This window comes from Solanum stenotomum, chromosome 2 (genome assembly GCF_019186545.1).
Source record: "Solanum stenotomum isolate F172 chromosome 2, ASM1918654v1, whole genome shotgun sequence".
NCBI lineage: Eukaryota > Viridiplantae > Streptophyta > Magnoliopsida > Solanales > Solanaceae > Solanum > Solanum stenotomum.
This window is the reverse complement of record NC_064283.1, coordinates 25,987,703-25,994,985: the sequence shown is the minus strand read 5'-3', so window position 1 is coordinate 25,994,985 and position 7,283 is coordinate 25,987,703.

The window sequence follows — 7,283 nt, the reverse complement described above, 5'->3', positions numbered from 1 at the left end:
AGTAAATGGGTTCGCACTTTGCGCAGTTAGATTATTTTTCTTTAAAATTTATTAGAATAGAACTTTTATTGTATTTTGATGTTATAGCATTTTTATATAAATATATTTTCAAGAGTATAGAGGTTATTCAATTGTAGTTTACCATTTGTTTTATTAAAAGAAAAGGGAAAATTACAAATCATAACATTATTTTCTTCTAGTTTACATAATTTCATTTTACAAATTCATTAATTTGCTTTTGAAATTTTACAATGGTTAGTTTAGTTTTACCATCTATATGCATGGATACATAGTGTCTTTAATTAGAGAGTCAAATAAATATTTTTCTCAATTTTCTTCTTTGCAAATTTCGTTAGTATAACACTATAAATTACTTTCAAAATTAAATATTTATATAACTAATGTGTTTATCAAGAGCAAAGGTTCTATAATTATATGATATATTAATAAGTAATATGTAGTCATTATGTGTTTTAAAATTAAAATGCAATCTTCCAAAATCCAAATTTCATATGTAATAATATAGTTATGATGGTGTTTGGAAATTGAAGGTGTTCACGAACAAAATATTAAGGATCCTTGAAAAGGGTGAAAGAGAAGTAAGAGATAACGGGAAAAAAGTTCAAAAGAGTACTTTGGTGCGAGAGAATAGTCATTATTGCGTATCATACAATTGTAATTAATTGCTAGTTTTAGTTCTATCATTTGAGTTTCTATTTATTTTTTTTACTCCTGTTAATATTAACATTATTATGACAACAACAAAAAATCATATAAATTTCTAGGCTTGATCTTTTGGAGAAGCATGGATATCTTTGAAGAATGTTGTAAAGAAATGTATTCTGTAAAAAGTTATTTGTGAATCTGCAGTAATTGGATTTACATAGAGTATGTACTAACAAATACTTATAACAATAACTTTACAGAAACATAAACAACAAAGTTTAAAACATGTATTCAAAAACAACAATTAATATCATAAGCATAAAATAATGACTGTAAAAAAAATATCAGGATCTGTAACAATAGAATGAAACAAAAAGGAAAAATCGAGCTCATTGAATGCACAATGTTTCCTTAAGGAAATCATTCCCCTCTAGTACCTGAGGTTTAAAGAAATAGATCATCGTATGATGAAATGATTTTATTCACCAGTGTAATGATACAAAAACAATAGTGTCAGTGAGTCACTCAATATGAACAAAGTACATAATATTTAATTGTGCAGAAGAAGAAAAAAAAGAAGAAGTTCAGAATCAAATATTTAATTGTGCAGAAGAATAAGAAGAAGTTCAAAATTTTCGTTGTTTTAAAATGAGAGGGAACCCCTCTATTTATATATAACAAAGGGTAGTGTAAACAAATTTTTATTGTGCCTTGCCAGAAAGGTCACAATTCTTTGGAGAAGTCACAACTCTTCGGAAAGGTCACAACCTTTCATAAATATTATAACATTTCATAAAAGTCGCAACTCTTCATAAAAGTCATAACTCTTCATAAAAGTCATAACTTTTCATAAAAGTCACAACTTTTAATAAAAGTCAACATTTCATAAAAGTTACAACTTTTAATAAAAGTCAACATTTCATAAAAGTCACAACTCTTCATAAAAGTCACAACTTTTAATAAAAGTCAACATTTCATAAAAGTCGCAACTCTTCATAAAAGTCACAATTTTTCATAACAGTCACAACTTTTAATAACAGCCACAATTTTTCATGAAAGGGAAGGCTAATTTTTGAAATAAATAAATTAAAAAGGAATCCTTATTTGTGATGGCGCCACGTAGGCGGGCCTAGGGTTCTCTTATATATATATATATAATATGATTTATTTATTTCCAAAACTAGTCTTCCCCTTTAATGAAAAGTTGTGACATTTATGAAATGTTGCAACTTTAATGAAAAATTGTGACTTTAATGAAGAGTTGTGACTTTTATAAAGAGTTGTTACTTTTATGAAAAGTTGTGACTTTTATGAAAAGTTGCAACTTTAATGAAGAGTTGCGACTTTTATGAAAAGTTGTGACTTTTATGAAAGGTTGTGACATTTCCGAAGGGTTGCAACTTTTCCAAATAGTTGTAACATTTTCGATAAGGCACAATAAATATTTGTTCACACAACCCTTTGTTTTCTATAAATAGAGGGATTTCCTCTCATTTTAGAACAACAAAAATTCTGAACCTCTTCTTCTTCTTCACAATTAAATATTTGTGTACTTAGCTCCTATTGAGTGGCTCACTAACACCATTGCTTATATTACAGATCCTGATATGTATTTTAACAGTCATTAATTTATGTTTATGTTATTAAAGATAAATGATAAGATGTAATAATTTTCATTTTTCTTTACATTATTAATGTTTGTTACTATATAATCTTGCATGTGAGATAATATAGTGTTTTTTAGTTTTACTGACCGATAGATTTTAAGTATTATTTTAAAATTCTATAATATTAAATTTTCGCACGAAGCGCGGGTAATTTTTACTAGTGAATAAATAAAATAAAAATATTTATTTTCAATATAAGAATCAAATAAAATGAAACAAAGGAAATCTCCCTCTCTCCAACAATATTTGTCCACCGTTTAAGAAACTATAAATAGAAGGGTAATTTTACTATATCACACTTTGAATATAATAAATATAATGTCTTAAAAAATGTAATAGGGAAATGACTATAATTAATGATAAGGGTAAATTAAGGACTAAGTGTAAAAATTATCCATTGATTTTATAAAGTGGACAAGTATTGTTGGATATTTAAAAATAGTATAGTGGACAACTATTATTGGACGAATGAGGGAGTACTTGTTTTCCTTTTTTTTGGGGAAACTACATAAATGAGCCATAAAACCTAAACTAATTACAAGTTCATACTCAAACCCAAAGTAATTCCTGATATACCCACTCTCTCATAAATAATTACAATTCATACCTCCCCCCTCATTTCGGGTCACTTTCTTATTCAAACCCACCCAGTTTATAACCCAACCGTTCGACCCACTTTCTTATTCAAGCCCATTTGATTTATCATCCAACCGTCGTACCCACGTTAAACTATGTGGAGCAACATACGACGATTTTAACTACAAGCAGTTCTACCGTCATTTGCAGTTTCTTTCTTCATCTTGGTGATTCTATTCCGCCATTATCAGTCCAATTTACTCAGCTTTGTGTGTGGTAGTTTTTCCTTTATTCCATTTATATTTAATTTTGTTTTTCAATAAACTTAATTTTGAATCAATTTTTGTTACTTTGTGGTTTTTTGCTTGATTTTTCAAATTGTTTTCAGTGGATCGTAAAAATGTAGTAACTAGTTGTTGGTGGGATCATCGTTCTAATTATGCAAATTTTGTTGACAATGCTAGTGATAATATAATATAGGTGACCAAGATTCGAAAGTTTCTAGCATGTTTGGGTCAAGTTTTTCTCTTGATTTGGAGGATGAAAACAGAGAAGATAATGTCGGCTTAAATGACAGATTCGATCATGGAGATGTTAATGCTTAAACTAACCTCAATTCAATTGTGGGTGTTGACAGGCTTGATCAAAATTCTGATGTTATGGGTGATGAAATCGGGGATTATTTGAAGAGGAAAGGAAAGACACACATGGTTTGTGATGAACAATTGCATAAAAACAAGGTACTCCTTACAATCCTTCCGAGTCGTTTTCTCAAACTGAAACTGAAAATATCGATGGAACCCTTGAAGAAGAAATTGATCAGTATTCTCGTTTGAAGGTATCATTCTTATATCATGTTATTATTTTGATAAATTAATTTGAAAAATTGACTTGTTAGATGTTGATATTATTAGTGTATCATATATTGTTTAGGTATCATGTGTTGGTTCTATTTGATCATACTATTACAGTACCAGATGTTATGTTGGTATCATGCTTGCGCAATGGTATCAGATATTATGTTTATATCATGCATTAGTTTTTGTATCATGCCATAACATTATATGAAGATATTGTTATGGTATCATTGATTATTTTTGCACACGGTATGCTTATCCTCTTTTGATTAGTCGATCTTTTGTGGATTTGAACATTTTAGTGTTTGTTGTTTTTGTTACTTTATTATATTATTCAAATATCATATGCTATTGGGGTATCAGGTATTTGCTAATGTCTTTATATACTTTATTATATGATACTATTATTGTATCATATATTGTTTGGGTGTCACACCCCTTTTTCGCGCACGATGGATGTAGGTTTTTTCCAATTTAAGTGACGTTATTGATTAAGAATTATTTTACTTTTCAGAGTCGCCACTTGTAATTGAGTTATGGTGTTCTAAGTAACCTTTATGTTTAATCCCTAATCAAAAGGAAATGACTCTTTATATGGTCTGCGAACTAGAAATTCAGGTAAGGAATTTTGTTGATCGAGGTAAAGGTATTAGGCATCCCTCGAGTCCCGTGGTTCTAGCACGGTTGCTTTTATTAACTTATACTTATTTTAACTATCTTTTGGATATATTTTTATAGGCCATGATTTGCTCGCATTTTTTATTTGTTGAACTTTTACTTGGTCTCAACCTAGAAGCGCAACCACATTCTTGGTCTTCACATTTAGAGGCATAACTGCATTTTTCTCTCGAGTACCTCACACCTAATAATTCCTATTTACACCTCTTGATTTGAATTAATGGAAGTTTAATTATTAAAATAATTTGGCTAAGGTGTGTAACCGCATCCTTAAATTTGGCCAAGGTGTGTAACCGCATCCTTGAATTTGGCCAAGGTGCGTAACCGCATCCTTGAGTTTCTTAAATATCTCAAAAAAATGTGGAACCACATTCTTAATTGAGATGAAATTTAATTATTATTGTTACATGAACTAACAAAAATTTCAAAAAAATATTTTCTAATACATAATGAGTTATTCTTATAATAGTTGTCAATATACTACATTAAAAATATTTCCTTAAATATTAGAATAAATAGTTTCAACATTCTAAAGATCTTCATTGTTTAGTGATGTGTAAGATTTAAACAATTATATTTCAACATTATAATATCAAAATTACACACACATAAATTTTGAGCAATTTCATAATATTGAAATCAAGTCTTATATAATCATGAAATAAAATTATACTATTAACATTTATTACGTAGGAAACATCCTTATTCTTAAGGAGTTGGACATATACAATAAACACTAAGTCAATAAACACTAGTACCTATTTAGATTATTATTTTTTATGAACAAATTCACTATTAAAACAAAACCAAATTGAATTAATATAGTATACCATTGTGCCCAGGAAAATAACATAAGTCAAACTACAATTAATACAAGTTGATGTCAATTATACCACCTACTAATAATCATTATTATACCAGAAAATGATCCATAATAATCCACATAAACAAACTAATAAGCATACGTACAGGAGAACAATTAACACAAAATTTTGAAATGTATCTTATCAAAACCTCAACTATTTTATAAAAGTATAATATAGCATCCACACGCCCAATAAAAATAAGTAAATATCATACCCCTTTTTTAGCATACAATGAAAAATTATCATATTATACAAAGTTTATTCTAAACTTAAGGATATAACAAGTTCACATATATTTAAATATTATAACATTAAAGAATATTAACAAATTAAACACATACGAAATCTGAACAACTTTAATATATTGAAATCAATTCTTGTACAATCATGGCATAACATCATACAAAAATAGAATATAAATAAGTGTTACCTCTTGTGAAAATTAGTTCACGAGAAGAAAGGACTAACAATCAGGAGCCACGAACTTGAAACCGTGAAAATAAACCTCAAATTCAACCTTTGTTTTTGAGTGGAAAGGGAAAAAACATATATGTAATACGAAGAGAAATACGTATGTTGTATGTGTGGGAGGATAAGTATGTTGCTGAATTTTTCTTCTTCTGTTTTCTTGTACGTTTTAGTGTGTGATGTGTTGTGTCTGTAGTGTTGGAGAGTTGTAGTATATTTTTTTTTGGCTAAATGTAGTGTTGTTTTTCTTTTTTTTTTTTTGGTTTCTCCTGCTCGTCTATATGTGTGTTTTTTCTTTCTTTCTTTTTTCTGTACGTTTTCTGTAGTGTTTTTCTTTTTTTGATGGTTGTGTTTTTGGTGTATAAATATGTATAGTGTGTAGTAGTGTATGTGTGTGTTGTGTTGCTGATGGATTAGGTGTAGTACGTGTGGTGGGGGTGTGTAGTGGTGTAGGGGTTGAGGGGAGTGTAGTGAGGTGGATTGTGGGTGAGTGGGTAGTGGGGTTGAAAGAGTTGGGGAGTTAAAGTTATTATTATTTTTTAATAATTAATATAATAAGAATATTTTTTAATTATTTTTTAAACTAACAAATATTGAGTAGCTAATAATAAATTATAATTAAGAAATACTAGCTTATTTATTAAACCAAAATTAAATTAAAACATGTATTTTTTGTTATTTACAAATCTTTTAAAATAAAACTTACTAAAATAAGATAAAATTCAAAATATTTAATTTAGATTTTTATAAAATATCTGAGCTCTAAAAATGATGTTAAACTTAAGTTCGGTAAAAAATTACGTGTCTATAGTTACCCCTCTTTGACTGGAAAGACGAAAAGTTTTCAGACAAAGAAGTAAACAATGCGATAAATTTTGACCGGACTCTTATTTGTAAGAAAAAATATGTGCGACCGAGTCTTGGTTTTGGACATCCTACATATCTCGGAATATAAGGGAATCAGATCACATGTAGTTCAAGGAGATGAGGTGATGAGTTGGAAGTTAAGTGAGGTTCCATCGAGGCTCTAGGTCGCGACTCTTATCCTTAATTACAAAAAAAATGAAAACTAATAGTCGAAAGGAAAATAAAAGTGCAAGCTCCTATCTATGCAGCTTCTCTTGAGTCTTCACTTGAGTCTTGACTTTCAGATATCACCTTGATTTTTTTGGTGAGTATCTTGATCTTGAATTGAATTCGATGCTTAACTTGCCACTTAGAGTGAGTTTTTGGCACTCTTCAAAATGACAATTTGAATATGTTCTTGAATGACTGCATGTCTTCTTGATCAAAAGCTGAATAGAAATAGATGTCAGGAAGTCAGACTGCTATATGCATTGAAGAAGCTGATTCTGGCTATCATGGGATTGATCATTCTGAAAATAGTTGAAACTTTGTTCCTGAATTTTAAATCCATGTTTCTCTTGAAGAAACCTGAAAACCATCACAAACAAAAGAAATAAACAAAAATTTGCCCCAGTTTTCACTGGAAAATTTTTGTGAGT